A 21,057-nucleotide genomic window follows, 5' to 3' on the forward strand; every position below is an offset into this window, starting at 1 on the left:
AGTATGTTCAATTGATATTTATAATAGATTACAACATAATCGAAGGGATTTTACAATTGATATGATTGTACAATAAATGGAAGAATGGAGCTTGATGATCTCCTGTAATTGAGGGTCAAGGGCCTTTGTAAGGAAGCCTGTAAATAGAGTAGTTATTCTCAATCAGATAGATTAAGGCACACGATCTTCAACAGCCCCCCACAAGCTAAGCGTTGGATTAGGATTGACATGTAGCTTGAATCGAAAAATTGAAAGAGAGGCCGAGACACACTTTTGGTGAATATATCTACAATCTGTAAGTGAGAGGGCACATATTGAGTGCAAAGTTTTCCAGCAATAACAAGTTCTCAAAGAAAGTGGATGTCTAACTCAACTTGCTTGGCCCGCTTGTGAGCAACATGATTGGAGCAAAAAAAAAATAGCACTTTTGTTGTCGCATAATAGAAGATGCCGCTGGGGAAGAGAAACTTTGAGATCACGAAGAAGATGCATGAGCCAAATAGGATCAGTGGCAGTGAGAGCAAGAGCATGATATTCAGACTCACAGCTGGAATGAGAAACAGTAGGTTGTTTCTTGGCACTACAGGAAACGAAGTTGTTACCAAGCTAAATAGAGTAACCAAAGGTAGAGAGACGAGTGTCAGGACATCTATCCCAGTAGGCATCAGAATAAGCAACTAAAGATCCAAGAGCTGCAGATGGATGGAAGGAGAGGCCAAAATGGAGAGTACCCTTGACATATCGAAGAATGCGCTTGACAACAAGAAAGTGGTCATCAGTGGGAGAGTGTAAAAACTGATTGACTGAGTTGACATCATGAGCAATATCGGGACGTGTGATGGTCAAATACTGAAGAGCACCAACAAGTGATCAGTAAAGAGTAGGATTCGAAAATAACTGACCATCAGAGGATAGATGCTGAGAAACAACCATAGGAGTGTGAACAGGCTTGTTGTCAAGAAACTGAGCACGAGCAAGGATGTCACATGCATATTTCAGTTGGCAGAGAAATAGACCATCAGTTGTGGGAGTAGCTTCAAGACCAAGGAAGTAACTGAGAGACCCCAAATCCTTAGTGGCGAACTCAAAATGTAGCTTGCAAGTAAAGCTATCATGAAGAGGGGAATTGTTGCCCGTAATAATAATATCATCAACATAGAGGAGTAAATAAATAATATCAGAGTGCCTGTGAAAGACAAAGAGGGAAGTGTCGGCACGATTGGAGTAGAAGCCAAGATGAGTGAAGAAGGAGCTGAAGCACTGAAACCAGGCACGTGGTGTTTGTTTGAGACCATAGAGAACTTTTTGTAGCTTGCAAACATGATGAGGGAAGCGAGGATCGATATACCCAGGAGGTTGTTCCATATATACTTGTTCAGTAAGATGACCATCACACGTCCAATTGACGGAGAGGCCATCGGTGGGAAACAACAAGTGATAGAACAACATGAACAGTGGTAGCTTTGATGACAGGGCTAAAGGTATCAGTGTAGTCAAGACCTGGGACTTGTGTAAAACCTTTGGCCACGAGATGGGCTTTGAGACGTTCAATAGAGCCATTGGGCAAATATTTGGTCTGAAATACCCATTTAGAACCCACAATATTGGTGTGAGCTGGTCGAAGGACCAAAATCCAGATATGATTATTTTGTAAAACTCCAACTTCTTCATCCGTAGCGGCAAGCCAGGCAGGATTCTTGGCAGCAGATTTGAACCCTTTAGGCTCAGTGGAGGTCAAGAGAGCATAAAGAATACCAGAAGATCCAGAGTAAGCAAGATCAGCCCAGTGGCGGGGTTTGAAAATACCAGCCTTGGCTCGTGTGAGCATAGGATGAGATCCCATCGGAATAGCAACAACAGGAGTAGTGGATCCAAGTGGACTAGGATATGCGGGCGGCAGAGGTGGTCCTGTAAGAGAATTAGTGGCCTGCAAAGACTCATCCACGGGATCAGTACAAATAACACATGGTCGGGAGCCGGATTGAGTAATGTGTCGGGAATGGGGCACCGGAAGAGATGGGGGCATGACAGTAGGAGAGGAACTGGGTTCCAGAAATTTTGAGAATTAGAGAGAGGATAGTGGTTGAGCCTAGGAAGAAACTAAGGATGGGAAATAAGTCTCATCAAATTGAGTATGTCGAGTGATATTTAGCCTAGAGGTGATGGGATCAAGACAACAAAACCCTTTATAAGATGAGCTATATCCCATAAAGAGATAAGGACGACTACACGGAGAAAATTTATTAGGCATATAATCACGTAAACATGGATAAACACGACAACTAAAGGGATGAAAATTTTCATAAGTGGGAGAAAGACCATAGAGAATTTCAAAAGGGGACTTACCTCCGAGAAGTGGTGTTGGCAAGCGATTGATGATGTAGGCGGCAGTGCTAAAAGCGTCAACCTAGAAGCAAGGAGAAATTTTGGAATGGAAAAGTAGGGCCAAACCGGATTCAGTCACATGACGGTGTTTTTGTTCGGCACGACAGTTTTGGGCAGGGGTATATGGACAAGATAGTTGATGATGAATTCCAGAAGTATGAAAGTGGTTTTCAAAACAATTGCTAGTAATTATGTACCACCATCACTTTGAAATTTTTTTATACAAGCAGAATGTTGGTTTTCCACAAATTTTTGAAATTGAAGAAAGGTATCGTAGAAGTCAGATAAAGCCAAGTAAGGCGAGAATAATCATCAATAAAAACAAACATAATTAACAAAACCCAAATTTGATGTTACTAGTGAAGGACCCCATATATCGCAATGAATTAGATCTAACACATAAGACGATCTTTTTTCATTTCGAGAATAAGGTAAATGATGACTTTTAGAAAGTTGACCTGTATCACATAATTTAGGAGATGGCAGTAAGGAGGTAAGATAAAGCTGTCCATTTTTATTTAATAAAGAAATAACAGAATGATGCACATGTCCTAGATGTGCATGTCATAAATCATATGAAGCATGAAGAGATTAATTTTTCAGAACGGAAATAATGGTGATTTTCTACGCTCTAGCACATATAGGCCTCCATCACGTTTACCGGTTGCCACCACCTTTCCTGTTTGGCGATTTTGAACAGTGACAAAATCATTAATAAACGTAATGAATAAAGGAAAATCATTCGTTAATTTACTAATGGACAAAAGATTTTTATTGAGATGGGGAACAACTAAAACATCTAACAATTTAAGATCTGGTGAAGGGGAATGTTGACCCATATGAGTAATAGGTAGGGAGACACCATTCCCTACGATTACACAATCCTTACCCATGTAGGTGACAGATTGATCCAATGCTAAATGGGTTGGAGTCATGTGGGTCGAAGCTTTTGTGTCCATGAACCACTCAGATGCATTGTTATTTTTAGACAGGGAGAGTGACGAGGCGAAAGACTAGGACATCTTCACCGATTGCTTGTGCCGAGCATACCATTGCCGACAACGATCAGCGTAATGGCCATCCTGACCGAAAATCTTGCAACGCGGTGGTCGAAAACGGTGGGTAGGGTTGGAGCGGCCTTAGCCATGGGCAAAATCGATGCTCTGGCTGTGGCTGGAGTGGCTGCTCTGGCCGTGACCAGAGTTTCGACCGTGACCATTTCCACGGCCACGATTTGGCCTAGAGGAGCCTCCAAAACGAGGAGAAGAAGCCCGATTTGCAGTGAATGCGGCAGTGGAGGTCACCGAAGGCTCGAGAGATTTTTGAAAATTTTCAAAACTCTCTATTTTGATACTAGGTCCAAAAAATAGGGCAGAGGGGTTTGCAGCATTTGAGCAGAGGAGAAACTAGAGAAGTTGGGACCAAGACCGCGAAGAAACCAGTGCACTTTATCGGTGCCATCGACGGGACGATCGATGGCATGGAGTTGGTCTCACAGAACCCTTGAAAGCTCGAGCATTAGCGTTGACGGGACGAGTGCCGCGTTTCATCGGTTGAAGATCGTCTTTGAGACGAATTTCATGGGCCTTGGAGCGGTGGCTAAAGGTGTTTTCAAGGGCAATCCACACCTCGTGGGATGTGGTCAGCCCGACGGCTTTAGCCATAGCCTCTTCAGAAAGAGACGACAAGAGAAAGCTAAGAAGACTCTGATCTATTTCCTTCCACGCCAGATACTTGGGGATTTGCGTCTGAGAGGTGGGAGGGTCAAACGGAGGTGGTGGCACAAGAGAGTCGTCCACATGTCCCAGCAATCCTTGACTGTCAAGGAGAGGAAGAAACTGACTCTTCCATAGGAGATAGTTGGAGGATGAAAGCTTGATGGTGACCATATCTATTTGGGTACCTCAGTTTATAGTACTTTTGAAAGAGGGAAACATGATCAATTTGAGCAACAACAGAACAAAACTTGCCAGATAATGGCTACCAGCCATGGAAGCAGTAGCTCATGTTTGGAGCTAGTTGGCAACGGGAGCAGAAGACCATGTTTGGAACGAGTTGGCAAGGCTATGTCCATGAAGTACGAATTCACGCCTCGTTTTTATGACTTTGTTTGTAGCCGATGGAGAGACCTCCATGATCCATTGATGATGGAGAGGATGGAAACAGCACCAGGAAAATTGACATTCTCTTATGAACTCGTGCTTGAATTAAGAACTGCAAGTTTGAAATGTTCATCTTCACTATTCAGATACTATAAACAATACACCAGCCAAGAAGGTCTACCCCCACCATATTATTCTTTTCGTTCCCTCAGCAGCACGTCCATGATTTCATGAATTCTCTTCCCAGTACTATTTTACGGAGACTGAAAGGGATCCCTGCCTTTGCTTGTCTTAACTTCCAGAATGCCAACCAGCGTAATCTACCATATTTGTTTCTTGTAGCTTTCATCAGTATTTAAATGTTTGAAATCATAATCCAGAAATTGTCACGGAAGCAGTTAAAAGAGCACGAACCAGTCAGCTACAGTAGATTTATGAATTAAACTACATTTTCGGAGGCTTGCGCGTGGTGAAGAAGAAGATAGATTAGTTGAGTCTTCAACCGAATATAACTAACCTACTAGAGTGAGTTGCTGACTTTGAGCGAAGAAATTAGACACCTACCAGGCCATGGTTTCTCAGTAATTTACTCCAGTTGGGAATTGGAACAGGAGGAATGAAGCAATCATATTAAAACTTAAAAGCAGGTAGATTTTCTGAAGCCGAACTAGATTAAGGGAAGAATTAAGTGGAGAAGATAAGACACATGCGCACGAGCTGTTTGCGAAACTCAACCGGAAGGCGGAGGGAACGTGGTGGAAGAAAAGAAACATTTTATTTTTGGGAATTTAACCAAAATAACCATTTAAAACAACTTATTTTGAAAAACAACGATGTCATCAAATTATTTTGAAAAATACCCGACTTTGACCGGTCCACTGTATATGTGTACAATCAATGGCGACACGTAAGCTTTGACTGCTTACATGTTGCATGCTTGCATGTTGCCTTGTCATCAATGCAGTGAAGTTAGATGATCACGTCGTCTGCCATGTCATTATTTTGCCACATCATTTGCCACGTAAGCTTCCAAGTCATTAAATAAAATTTTTTGAATATTTTTAAAAATATAAAAATAAAATACTGTTTTTATTTCCCTACTCAACTTTCTCCTCTCCTCTCCTCTCTCCCCCTCTCCTCTCGCCCTCTCGCCGCCACTCGGCCTCGGCCTGCTCTCCTCTCCTCTCGCCCCCTCTCCTCTCACCCTCTCGCGGTCGCTCGGCCTCGGCCTCCTCTGGCCTCGCCCTCGGTGTCGGCCTCAACGCCCCCTTCTCAATTAAAAATTTTAAAATATATTTTAAATCAATAATAAAATATGTTAAATTAGTAAGAGTAAGATTTTTTAATCAATTAGTATATTTATTTTATTTTTAATTATTTTAAATATAAGGTACTAAAAACTTTATCGATAAATATGAAAAAAAAGTATTGATAAATTTGATTTTAAAAATCAAAACTAAAATTTTCAAAAATTTTAATTAAAATATTTTTTAAATCGATAATAAAAAGGTGTTAAATAGGTAAGAGTTAGATTTTTTATAACTTATTATTTTAAATATAAGGTAATAAAAAGTGTACGGGTAACATTTATTTTTTAAACTCAAGTAAAATTTTCAAAAATTTTCAGTTAATAAATATTTTTAATTGATAATAAAAGGTGTTGTAAGATTTTTAATTAAATAATATATATTTTTAATATTTTATTATTTTTTAAATAATGTGATAAAAAATATACAAATAAATTGTATTTTTAAACTCTAAAATATTTTTTTTTATATTTTTTCAATTTATAAATATTTTACTTTTCTAAATATTTTAAATATAATTAGTATAGTTATTTTATTTGTTATTTTAAAAAATATAAAGTAATAAAAAGTGTAACGATAAATGTTTTTAATTAATAAATATTTTTATTGATATTAAATGGTGTTAAATAAGTAAGAGTTAAGTTTTCAATTTTTTATTAGATTTTTTATAATTTATTATTTTAGATATAAGGTAAAAAAAAGTGTATTTATTTTTTTATTTTAAAAAAATCAATTTTTTATTTAATGACATGGCAGCTTACGTGGCAGATGACATGGCAAAATAATGACATGGTAAACGACGTGTTCATCTAACTTCACTGCACTGATGATGTGGTGACATGTAAGCAGTCAAAGTTTACGTGTCACCTTTGACTGCACACATGTGCAGTGGACCGATCAAAGTTGGGTAGTTTTCAAAATATTTTGATGATGTCGTTATTTTTTAAAATAATTTATTTTTAAATGGTTATTTTGGTTAAATTCCCTTTCTTTTTCAAAAGAGTACGAAGATATTGTTAAGTAAACTACTCTCTGTAATTAAAAAGAAGTTTTCCATGACACACCGAAACGATGGAATTATTACGATTTCTGGCTCTTCTCATAGATCAAAGTGAGAAAGGAATTTTGGGAAAAACACCATATTCAAAAATATATTTAGTAAAATATCCATTTTTCAAATTAGTCAAAATACCCAATATTGATTTGCCACATTGGACGATCAACGATCCACATCAGCCTAGATAGCCAATGTGGCACATTAAAAACTCAAGAAGTGTCATCTGAAGAAGTGGAAATGGGAGAAAAATGAAGAGGATCGAAAGAAAAATATGGATGGCAAATTGACTGTCCAACATGGTTTTTTTACCCGTCAAAGTTGGGTATTTTCTTAATTAAATTTGTAAATTAGTTATTTTAAAAATTTTCCAAGTGAGAATTTATCATACATTATGTATTTAAAACATTTATCACAAAATTAAAAAAAATATTGTGTTTTATTTTAATTTGTTTCTTGCAAGAATATAAAAGATTTTTTACTTCATAAACATTTTATATATGTTCTTAAAATTTGTTTGCTCTTTCTTAGTTTTAAGCTTCATATTCTAACCAAAGTTGTCGCAGATTGACCATTACATGGGTTATTCTAAAAACAGTTTGTGCATGCTCCTTAGATATCTTGTTTCAAATATATCGTCTAGATATCATATTCTCTCAAGTTCAACATAATTTTTAAATGTGACAAAAAATAATAATTAATGGTATTAATAATATTTAACAAAAAAAACTTTTTCTTGCTCTAGTGAGGTAATATGAAGGAGGATGGATGATAGACCCTTCTTAGATCAAAGAAATTAAGGGGGAAGGGCCGAGTGTCCACTTTACCTATAAGGTAAGGGATGCCACAACTCCACTTGATGACAAGAAAGAGGTGGAAGGGCCGGTTGCTCCACTTATGAGAACTATTAATAGAAGGGGACTCATGTGTGACCCTTTTAAACTATTGTTTAATCTAAAAATATTTTTTATACATATAAAATTCGAAGTAAAGGATATTGATCATAGTCAAGATCTTGACTATATATTTACTAGATTTTAATTGTATATAGCTAACTCAAAATTCACATCCTACAACCAATATGCTATCCATATTGGATATCCAATAAGGACCCATTATGGAATCCAATAAATTATAAAACTTAATTTAAGCTACAAAATTATTATGAATAATTTAAATTAATAAAATAATCATTTAAAGTTTTAAATAAATCACATAAAATATAAATTATAAAATAAATTTGAAATAAAATTAAAAAAATAAAATAATTTAATAAAAATATTTAATTTATAAATATTATAAATATTTAATTTATAAATATTATAAATATTTAATAAAAAAATATTTAAAATTAAAACTATAAAATAAAAAAAATTAAAAATATTCAAATTCAAATTCCTAAAATTATTCGAAGACACAAAATCCTATGCACTTGCAATTGACTTGTAGTTGCACTTATTCCTTAAATACTTATGTCTAATACAAAAAAAATACCATCTTAGTCTCTATTACTTGAAAAGATGTGGTAGTTGATGATTATGGATCCTCTAATAACCAACATTTTGATGATAATAAATTAATTTAATTAATTATAGTGTACAAAGTGGATTATGTACTTAAAATTGTAGTATAAAGTCATTTTCAAAAGTGGAGTTGAAGTAACTAAAGGAGTCAACACCACCTTAAAATAAGTGTTTTTTGTTTAAAATTTGTAGTCAATCCCAATAGTGTGAAAAATGAAGGAGTTGAGCATACTCAAGTGGAGTTGATCCCTTACAAATGGTGAAAAGGAAAAGAGTCAACACCAACTTACAGTAACTTTTGGCTTAAAATTTGGAGCCGACCCCTGCCCACGGTATGCCCTTAGTCACAAATGGGAGACCCAAAAATGAACGGAAATTAAAAGACTCAAGTGTGAAAGGGAATTAATGGAAGCAACGGGAAAAAGAGGGGAACTCTGTACTGACCGTAGCAGCGGTCAGAGGACTCCATTGGCGCCAGAAGAGATAGGAAGCTTCCTATCTCTCATTTCCGTAGCTGTCACCCGGTTGTCTTCCTCGATTCAGTGCTGCAAATCACCTATAAATAGAGGTATTCTTCAGCAGCAATGAGCATCTAGAGTAATAAAGTCCAGAAGCCATTGAAGCTCTTCTAAGAGTGTGTGGTGGGACGAAATTAGTTTTGTATTGAAATAAAGTTCAACATTGGCTTTCTTCTTAATTGTTGTTAAGATGTTCCTAGGTTGAGCTTACACAGTTTTACATTCCCCCCTCCCCTCGCTCTCGCTCCCACACCCCTGTTCCCCTACTCCCAGTCCCGACTCAGCCCATTAATGAGCTGACTCGCGAGCTCGGCTCGTTAATTGAAACAAGCCGATCCCGGCCCACAGTATGCCCTTAGTCACAAATGGGAGACCCAAAAATGAACGGAAATTAAAAGACTCAAGTGTGAAAGGGAATTAATGGAAGTAGCGGGAAATAGTGGTGAACTTTGTGCTGACCGTCACAGCGGTCAGAGGACTCCATCGGCGCCGGGAGAGATAGGAAGCTTCCTATCTCTCATTTCCGCAGCTGCCTTCCTCGATTCATGTTATGGTCCTGGGTTAAGTACCTATGTCTTCCGCTCCTAACAGGCCGGTCTTTTGGGCAGTATTGGCTAGGTGCTTAACATTTGGTATCAGAGCTAGCTCCCTCGTCGTGTGTTCGAATCCCGGAGGGGGCGACTACGAAGGGGGCGACCTATACGAAGGGGGCGACCTTGACGGAGTAGGCCACCGCACGTGCGGAGGGGGCGACCTTGGCGGAGTGGGCCGTCGCTAGAGTAGGCCATCGCAAGTGGGCCATCGTGGACGTCGGCCCGCGGAGGGGTGTGATGTTATGGTCCTGGGTTAAGTACCTATGTCTTCCGCTCCTAACAGGTCGTTCTTTTGGGTAGTATTGGCTAGGTGCTTAACAATTCAGTGCTGCAAATCACCAATAAATATAGGTATTCTTCAGCAACAACGGGCATCTAGGGTAATACCTATTCCCTGTTCGTTCATTTTCCTTTTTTAGTTTCTTCTTTTATAAGTCTAGAAGTCATTGAAGCTCTTCTAAGAGCGTGTGGTTGGACGAAATTAGTTTTGTATTGAAATTAAGTTCAGCATTGCCTTTCTTCTTAATTGTTGTTAAGATGTTCCTGGGTTGAGCTTACTCCGTTTTACATTCCCCCCCCCCCTCGCTCTCGCTCTCGCTCCCGCACCCGCACCCCCGTTCCCCTTCTTCCAATCCCAACTTAGTCCATTAACGAGTCGGCTCGCGAGCTCTCGAGCCGAACCTTAATTTGGTTGAGCTCGGTTCATTAATTTAAACAAGTCGATCCCGGCCCACGGTATGCCCTTAGTCACAAATGCGAGACCCAAAAATGAACGGAAATTAAAAGACTCAAGTGTGAAAGGGAATTAATGGAAGCAACGGGAAAGAGAGGTGAACTCTGTACTAACCGTCGCAACGATCAGAGGACTCCATCGGTGTTAGAAGAGATAGGAAGCTTCCTATCTCTCATTTCCGTAGCTGTCTCCTAGTTGTTTTCCTCAATTCAGTGCTGCAAATTACCTATAAATAGAGGTATTCTTTAGCAGCAACAGGCATCCAGAGTAATACCTATTCCCTGTTCGTTTTCCTTTTTTGAGTTTCTTCTTCTGTAAGTTTAAAAGCCATTGAAGCTCTTCTAAGAGCGTGTGGTGGGACGAAATTAGTTTTGTATTGAAATAAAGTTCAGTGTTGGCTTTCTTCTTAATTGTTGTTAAGATATTCCTGAATTGAGCTTACTCTTGTTTTACTTCCCTCCCCCCCCCCCCCCCCCCCCTACTCTCAGTTCCGACTCAGCCCATTAACGAGCCGGCTCGCAAACTCTTGAGCCGAACCTCGATTCGGTTGATCTCGGCTCGTTAATTTAAACCAGGCGATCCCGGCCCACAGTATGCCCTTAGTCACAAATGGGAGACCCAAAAATGAACAAAAATTAAAAGAATCAAGTGTGAAAGGGAATTAATGGAAGCAGCGGGAAATAGAGGCGAACTCTATACTGATCGTCGCAGCGGTCAGAGGACTCCATCGGTGCCAGAAGAGATAGGGAGCTACCTATCTCTCATTTCCACAGCTGTCTGCCAACTGTGTTCCTCGATTCAGTGCTGCAAATCACCTATAAATAGAGGTATTTTTCTGCAGCAACAGGCATTCAGAGTAATACCTATTCCCTGTTCATTTTCCTTTTTTAGTTTCTTCTTCTATAAGTCTAGAAGCCATTGAAGCTCTTCTAAGAGCGTGTGGTGGGACAAAATTAGTTTTATATTGAAATAAAGTTCAGCATTGGCTTTCGTCTTAATTGCTGTTAAGATGTTCATGGGTTGAGCTTACTCTGTTTTATAAGGATATCATAAAAAAACAAGAACAAACTTCCGCAAGTGAGGAGTAAATACCTGATTCATTAGGTCCTGGGAAGTAGAAGGGGTGTTGGAGAGACCAAATGGCATGACGAGAAACTCGAAATGCCCATGGTGTGTGCAAAACGTGGTCTTTTCCACGTCTGAAGGATTAACTCGAATCTGATGATAACCTGACTTCAAGTCCAGTTTTGTAAATAAGGTGGCGCCATGTAATTCATCTAATAGCTCATCAACCACTAGTATGGGAAATTTATCTTTAATTGTATGAGCATTAATCTCTTTGTAGTCAACACAAAACCTCCAGGACTCGTCATGTTTCTTGACCAGTAACACGGGGGAGGAAAAGGGAGACCTTCTGGGCTGAATAATCCCTTGGGCGAGCATAGTCTAGCATTAGCGCTCAATTTCATCCTTCTGTAAGTGGGGGTAACGGTAAGGCCGAACCACCATAGGTTCAGTCCCCAATTTCAACCTTATGCGGTGATCACAATGGCCAATATGCGGAAGGGCAGTATGGGCCTGAAATAAATCACCAAATTCTGTAAGTAAAGTTTTTAACTTACATTGTTCAATGCGTTGGACCTGAATTTCCTGAAGAGTGCAAGGTGCGGTAGTATGTGTGCCATGAAGGGTAATCTGATGTTGGCCAGTTGAAAACGTCATGGTAAGTGCCTGTAAATCCCACAAGATCGGTGCCAACGTCTGGAGCCATTTAATCAGGAGTGGCAGCGGCTAGCCAATACAACCCAACAGATCGATCTGTTAAGTGCGGAAAGCTACCGCCTATAAGAGTGGACGGAACCACTCTGACACCCACCCCGACCATTCTTGACCGCCTCTCACGGGATTTGAATGCGGGACGTGGCATGCCCAACTCTGATACCATGACAACGGCTAGCCAATACAGCCCAACAAACCGATCTGTTATGTGCGAAAACCTACCGCCTACAAGAGTGGAAGAAACCACTCTGACACCGAGTACCAAGTCAAACCCAGCCAGTGCAATGACAAAAAAATTGGCTACAAAGGAGTGTCCTTCAATACAAAATGTTGTGGAGGGAGAAATACCCGCATTGGATATTTTGGCCCCATTGGCCATTGAGACGGATATGCCAGTGTTTTGTTGAATGACCAATCCAAACTGTTCGGCGGCTAGCTGACTGATGAAGCTGTGGGTACTACCTGAGTCCACTAAGGCCAGTAACTGTAGGTATTGCAACCTTGCTTGAACTTGCATTGTGTTGGAGTTGTGCATGCCAGTGATAGCATGGAGGAAAATAGTTGGTTCATCCTATTTGGCCTCAACACGGTCTTCCACTGGATGATCTTCGTTGTTGTCATCTAATACCTCCAACCAGAATAACATCTTGCATTGGTGACCCTGGACATATTGTTCATCACAGTTCTAACAAAGGCCCATGGCTCGCCGCTAATCCATTTCAGGTCTAGACAATCGTTTAATGTACTGGGCTGGTGGCGTGGATGGGGAAAGATCAGCACGTGGAGCGGGATGGGTCCCAGTGCGTGGAGTCCCTGAATATAATGTAGGGGCAAGGGTGGTGCCCTGCTCGGCCAAGAAGGTCTTCCGACCAGAGACTCTTTCAATACACGTTTTTTTGCATCGATGGTTCTGGCAAGATTCATAGCATGGGCTAGGTCTTGAGGGTCCTGCAATTCTACCTATAGACGCAAAGCCTCTGTCAATCCAAAAGTAAAAAGATTAACATACTGAGAGGGCGGCACAAAGTGAGTGGCATGGGCCAGTTGTTCCTGGAAGTGCTTCTGATACAGTTCTATAGTTCCCGTTTGTTTCAAGTTCACTAGATCACCCAAAGGATTGCTACGAGCAGGCAGACCAAAGCCAAATGTTCATAATGAAACTGGTGGTACCATAGAAGCGCTTCATCGAGCATCTAGAATGCTGCTAAATGGACCCGGTCATTAGCATGTGTTATTTGATTGTAAAAGAACCGGTCACAGTGGTGTAACCAGATCAAGGGGTCTGTAGACCCATCAAAGGAAGGAAAATCAACCTTCTTATACTTGGCACCGAATTGAGGCCTGGTGCGTGGGCTCCCATGGTGGGGGGAGGTTGATGGCGCAGAGGTGGTGGGGGTGGGGGAGGGTGGGGATGGTGGGGCTCGGCCGGAAGATTGGAGCTGCCCGGTGGTGGCTGACCTCGAACCAATCCCTCTTCGACTCACCGTATCAGGTGTTGCACTGTCTCATTCAATGCTGACATGGCCGAATGGAGGCCAGCAGTTTGTTGACGATTATCCTCAATGGCAAGACGGTGTTCCTCCACCATTTGGAGCAAATCCTCCAAGGAAGAGAAATCCCAAGGGTGGACCTGTCTGATACCAAGATGTTAGGGTCTTCCCAAGCCATGGATCTCGTCACCCTTCTTCCTTCTCTTCCCTCCAGGGTTGCTCTTGACGTGGAGAGGAGTTTCCTGTGTTTGGTGCGTGCAATAGTGAAAACGAGTTGAGCCTTGGAGGAGGCTCGACATGGACCTCAGAAGGGAGAATCCGACCTCTACCTTTCTAACTGATTCAATGCTTGATTTCAATAAAGCCCTTCTCCCCTATAAATAGGATTAGGGACGCAAATGAAAAACCTCAACCCGTAGGTCACCAAGTCACGAGAATTACAATTAAACCAAACCAAACCAACATACATAAAAAGAAAATTCTATAATTTAAATCCTGTATGTTAATTACCCGAGATGCTATGGAGTCCATAACACATTCCTTGCTCTAGGTTTATCCTTATGAGACCTTACAAATGAAGAAGAATGAAAACTCATTTCAATTAAAAACTAACATTATAAACTAGAAGAACAACCACCAACATCACTACATATGGAACAAAAACTTAAGAAAGGAAGGAAGAAAAATGAAGTATCCCAAATGCATAATATTAGTTTAATCACAACTTGAACAAGAGGTAAAATGTACAAATAATTTTTAATCTTCTTCTATCACGGTGAACTTTGTTAGACACAGAACTCTTAGTTTTCTTAAACTTTTTAAAATTTCAATGATAACGCACATTTGGCCTCTCCAAAACAAACACTAAGAGCACTTATCTTCAATCTTCCAAGCCTTCTCTTGGTGTCATCCAACACCCAAGATCCATTTGTAAGTGAAATCTCAAAAAACACAAAAGTGGAAGGGACAAAAACTTACAACAAGCCCCTTAAGAAAGGAAGAAAGAAAAAATGAAGCATCCCAAATGCATAATATTAGTTTAATCACAACTTGGAGGAAAAATGTACAAATAATTTGTAATCTTCTTGTGCCACCATGACCTTTGTTAGATACAAAACTGTTAGTTTTCTTAAACATTTTAAACACTCAATGATAAAGCATTTGGCCTCTTCACAATAAGTACAAAGAGCACACATCTTAAAGCTTTCAAGCATTCTCTTGGTTTCATTCAACAAGAAGATCCATCTATAGTTGACATCTCAAAATACTTAAAAGTGGAAAGAAAAAAAACTTATAACAAGCCCCTTATGAAAGGAAGAAAGAAAAATGAAGCATCCCAAATGCATTATATTAGTTTAATCACAACTTGAACTAGAGGGAAAAAGTACAAATGATTTGTAATCTTCTTTTGCCATCATGAACTTTGTTAGACACAGACCTCTTAGTTTTCTTAAATGTTTTTAAAAAATTAATGATAAAGCACATTTAGCCTCTCCACAATGAATACTAAGAGCACTATCTTCAATCTTCCAAGCCTTCTCTTGGTTTCATTCAACACCCAAGATCCATTTGTAATTGACATCTGAAAGAACTTAAAAGTGGAATTTATCTCCTAATATTTGTAAGAGAACTTTGTATGCTTCTAAATTGCAGCTCATTTAAACCCCAAGCATCTTAATTATAAACACCAAGCACTTAAGATGCCCTCCATAATAAACAATAAGCATCCAAATAACATCTATAGAGGAGACAAAAGGCATAACAAACCCTCTTGCATTTTAATACTCAAGAGGTTACATCAATCCTTAAAAGTAGGTCTTATGCACTCTTGAAAGGAACATCAATCTAATGCAATAGTCTATGTAGACATCTATAAGATTATATATAAGAAAAGTTGAGAATAAGTAATAGTCTCAATTATCCAAGCAAATGTGTCTAAAGAAAAAGAACTGAGTAGAAGAACTAGGGGAGGCATCGAACCGAACCGGTTCACAAGTGGCTCGAGCTCAGCTTGGTTCTGGCTCGATTTGATTCGATTTATCTAGATATCGAACCGAGATTCAAATGAGGCTCGTTTAAGTTAATGATTCAAGGTCAACCGAACCATGGTTCGATTCAAAAGAGAGCCGACTCGTTAACTTAACAAGGGTCTAGGACTCAGGGATTTAGGAGGTGGGAGTGGGAGCGGGAGGTCGACTCTTCGAGTTCGTCTCTTCATCTTTCCTTCTCTCGGGAATCATGGGGAACAGAGAAATGGCATTCATCAGGCGGAGATTTAGCAAAAATAGGGAGATTTTGTCTTCTTATTCTTGATTCTCCCTCTTCGATTCCTTACTCTCAGTCTCAATCTCAGTCTCAGTCTCCAATTTTTTTCCTCTTTTATTTCTTCCTCTCTAATCTTCTTTGTCTTCAATTTCTTCCTCCGAACTTCTTCCGCGCCGACATAAATGACAAAAAGGTTGTTTTATTCTTAATCTTCTGGGTTTTTTTTGTTGCCGACCTAACATTGATTTTCTTTTATCTTCTATATTCTTTTATTTGTCTTTGATCGGACGAACGCCTCATATTGATGATGTTTTAGGAGCTCCTTCCTACTCATTTATCAAAGGTAATATCTCTTAGCCTCTCTGTTGATTTTTAAGTTTTTAGCTCATACCATTCTGTTGTGTTTTGCGTTTTAAGTGTTTTGTATTAATGTTTTAACTCACCACCTCTCGCTCCTTAGATTCGGCACTTTGCGTGTTTCCTTCGCCTTTTTCCCACAAATTAAAAGGTTCAGAGAACTCCATATTCTTGAATCGTACTGTTTGAAGCGAGGATCCCATCAAGACTTTGGTAAGAAACTCTCCCTTCTGTTTGAATTTTCCTTTTATTCCTCATGTTTGAGAACTGTTGGAATCTCGTTTCTTACTCCAAAAGTGGCTTTTTGGATTTATTGGTTCCTTTCATCTGAACTTTGTCGTCTTGATTTGTTGTGCTTGTTTGGGGTTTCAGTTTCTTTGTTGGAGATTGTCATTTTCTTGGATGTTTGTGTTCGAAATTATCCATTTTGCAGCTTACTCTACAGGTTACCTGCAGATATTTTGGATGTTGTGTGTTGGATCTTTAACTCTTTGTGGGGGATCACTTTGTCTTCACAGAATGATTTGTTTTCTGTGAGAACTTTTCGGCTTAGCTGTAGAGGATTAGTTGTATTGGTAATGAGAGAAACATATTTCTATTATGAAACAACTAGTTAACCTCTTCTTCCCTCTTCTATTCCACTTTTTCCTTCTTTGTTAATTTCACACACATTATTCTCCTTCTTTCTCTTTATCTCTTTATCAATATCTTACTATTTTTCAGCTTTATGAAAAAACAAAGAAGAAGAAGAAACAAGACATAGAAAATCTTATGAAGAAGAGAGCTTTATTTTGTGATAGTCTTCAATTAAGTAGTTTCTTTTTTGTAAAGTCTTTGTTAGAAAGTCTCAAATCTTTTCTTTAAACAATAGATATTTTGCATGCAAGAGTCTAACTTAGTAAGTGCATATATATATATATATAGATATGCATATAAAACTACCAATTTCTCTCACAATCCATTTAGGTTATTTTGCAATTAAAAAATAAAAATACTAATTTTTGGTTTTAAAAAAACTTACACATTTCATTTCATTAACTAAGTTAGATTAATTTTTAAATGTTGTTGAATAACTTTTATGTTATTTGACATTTTTATGTAAAAACATTTATTAATATATGACTTCCTGTTACATCCATCCTTCCTTATTTTTGTAAATATAAGGTAATAAAATGTGTAAAGATAAATTTGATTTTTAAACTCTAAAATATCTTTTTTAATTAATATAATATTTTTAATTTAATAAAATATTTTAAATCGATAATTAAAAAGTATTAAATAGGTACGAGTAAGAATTTTAATTAATTAATATACTAATTTATATTCTATTATTGTAAATATAAGGTAACAAAATGTGTATCGAAATGTTTGATTTTATGATACAAAACTAATTTTTTTTAAATCGATAATAAAATGTGATAAATAAGTAAGAGTACGATTTTTTAATTAATTAGTATATTTATTTTATTTTTCATTATTTTAAGTATAAAGTAATAAAAAGTGTATCGATAAATTTGAAAAAAATGTACTAATAAATCTGATTGTTAAACTCAAAACTAAAATTTTTAAAACATTTTAATTAAAAAATATTTTAAATCTCTAATAAAAAAGTGTTAAATAGGTAAGAGTAAGAATTTTTAAAATCTTATTATTTTAAATATAAGGTAATAAAAAGTGTACCGATGCATTTATTTTTTAAACTCTTAAATAAAATTTTCATATTTTATCAGTTAATAAATATTTTAAATTGATAATAAAATTTGTTGTAAACTTTTTAATTAATTAATAGATTTTTAATAATTTATTATTTTGTTAAGATAAATTGTATTTTTAAACTCTAAAATAAATTTTTTGTGTAATTGTTTCAATTTATAATTTTTTTAATTGATAATAAATGGGTAAGAGTAAGATTTTTTCTATTTATAAATATTTTAAAGTGATAATAAGTTAGTAAGATTTTAAATTAAGAACCATACTTATTTTATTTTTTATTTTTTAAACTATTATTACGAAATTTCATATATTTTTAATTAATAAATATTTTAATAAAAAATAAATGGTGTTAAATAGGTAAGAATAAAATTTTTAATTATTTATTATTTTTTAATAAATTATTATTTAAAATATAAGGTAATAAAAAGTGAATACATAAATTTAATTTAAAAAAATTATTCAATTTTTTTGTCATTTAATGATTTGGCATCTTATTTGGCTGTAGACGGATTAAAATCATGATGTGGCAGTCGATGTGTCAATTTACTTACGTAGTTCTCATGACTTGGCAACACGTACTTAGTTAAAACTTACGTGTCATACTTGACTCAACACATGGACAGTGGACCAGTCAAAGTTGGATATTTTTCAAAATAATTTCAAAGTTAGGTCATTTACTGAAAAAAGTTTATAAAAAAGTGTAACTAAAAAAAAAAATTAAATATATTTCTTTTTCAATATTTGAAAATAAAAAAAATTGGAAAAAATTCGAAAAAAAAAATAAAAATTTTAAATATTAAAAAGAATTAATTTATAATAACACATTTTAACATAAATTTTTTTCAAATATATTAAATTTTTAAAAGTTTGAAAAAATTTCCAAAACCATAAAAATACATATCAATATTTTTTAAAACCAAAATTTTACTTTCAGAAAAAAATTAAATCTTGAACAAAAATTAAAAAAAATAATATTTTTCTTATAGGTATAAAAAATTTTAAAGATTTTTTAAAAATCCATGAAAAATATTTTAAATATTTTCCATCATATCTATAAAATTATATTAAATACACATGAATAATCATAAAAAAATTCTATAACAATATTTAAAAAATCATAAAAAAAAGTCAATATTATTTCAAATTATCAAAAATATTTTTAATATATAATCAAAATTAAAACAAAAATTATATATTGAAAAAAAGTAAAGTATTTAAAAAAATAACTTCCTAAACAAAAATATAAACATTTATATATTTTCTTAAAATTTTATTTTTAAAAATTATATATATTTTAAAACTATTGAAAATATTTTAAATATATTTTGAAAACTATTGAAAACATTTTAAATATATTTTGAAAACTATTAAAAACATTTTAAATATATTTCAAAAATATTGAAAATATTTTAAATATATTTAGAAAAATATTGAAAGTATTTTAAATATATTTTTAAAATTATTAAAAAAATTTCAAATAAATTTTAAATTTTTTTTATATTTAAATTTATTTTTAAAATTGTTGTAAAAATTTAGTTACTTTTTAAAAATTATTATAAAATTTAAAATATATTTCTAAAATTATTATAAAAATTAAAAAATATTTTTAAATTTTTTAATCATAATTCTTTTTAAAAAATTATGATTAAAATTAAAATATATTTTGAAATTTTTTTTGAAATTAAAATATATTTTGAAAATTATTAAAAATAATTAAATACTTTCACATTGATCTGCCATTATAAGTAGGGAATTTTTCTTTACTACCCATTTTTTATAAAATAAAAACAAAAATAGCCAACTTTTTAACTTAATATCACAAATACCCAATTTTGACCGTTTTACTGCATGTGTACCGTTTTAAAAGCATCACAGAACAAAAGTTGTGTTCTAAGGAGTCATGTTGCATTGGAATAATGACACATGGGATAACCCATGTAACGTGGTGAATGGTTTGTTTTCGGACTCTCCTAGTCAAGCGAACATGTGCACTGCTCTCATCCCTCAATTGTCCAAGAATTGGCGAAGTTTTGCACTAGTTAACGTCATTATATTATTGTGTGATGGCTTCTCAAAAATGCTTAAACAAAAAAAAAGTCAAAATCAGGAATTTAAATTCTATAAATGATAATTTATAGTTAACATCTCCTGTGAGAGCCCATGCAGTAACTTTTTTTCCAAAAAAAAAATGATAATCTAAGTCGATATATTTACTGCAAGAATGAAGCATAAGATTAGCATTTAAGTAGGACTAATATAATCACAAAACAAAACAGGAGGAGAAGACAAGGATAGTTTTTAATGATTTGAGTAGTGCTTGAAGCTATGTGAGTTTAGCACATGTAGTTGCCATAGCATAATACTCAACTTTAGTGTTAGAACGAGAAATTGTGGATTGTTTCTTTCAAGACCAAGAGACAACTGTAGGCCCTATGGGAGATAGAAAAACTAGTAGTTGTTGAACGTCGAGTTGTGGGACAACCATCTCAATCAACATCAGAGAAAGCAACAAGGTTAAGGTTATTAGATTTGTTTACGATAAGAACATAGGATTGAATGACTTTAAGATATCGTAAGATTCTTTTGACTAAGGCAAAAAGAAACTCAATAGCATTTTGCATAAATTGGAAAAAGAGGTTGACTGAATAAGTTATACCTGGTCTAGTGAGACTGAGATATTGCAGAGCTCCAATAAGACTTCAATCAAGTGTAGGATTTGACAAGGGAGGGCTGGAGATGTTTGTCTTAACATTTAGTAGGACTAAATAGGAGTACAAGATTTCTAGACCTGCATGAGATAAGACGTCTAAAAGATATTTATGTCGAGAAAATAACAAACTGTTGGAGCCAGAGATTACTTTTATGCAAAGCAAGAATTTAAGACATCCAAAGTTTTTAATGAAAAACTCAGAGAAGTGTTTATTGGAAATTAGAGATGAGGGAAGAGTTATTTTTTGTAAGAATAATATCATTAACATAAACGAGTAAAAGTAAGTGTTCTTTGGAAGAGAAAAATGAAAGACAAAAGGATTGACTTAACTTGGTTGAAAACTAAAGGAGAGTAAAATGGAGCTAAAAAAAAAGCATGCTTGACGAGCAAAGGTTTTTAACATAGAACTTAGGGAAAAGTGATTATTGAAAATTAAAGATGAGAGTAGACTTATGTTTAGTATGAATAATATCATCAAAATAAACAAGTAAAAACAAATGTTCAAGTGGAGGAGAAATCAGAAGCACA

This window comes from Aristolochia californica, unplaced genomic scaffold (genome assembly GCF_029961685.1).
Source record: "Aristolochia californica isolate CCGP_79_NKW_82.1479 unplaced genomic scaffold, dmAriCali1.0.hap1 SCAF_1, whole genome shotgun sequence".
Lineage (NCBI taxonomy): Eukaryota > Viridiplantae > Streptophyta > Magnoliopsida > Piperales > Aristolochiaceae > Aristolochia > Aristolochia californica.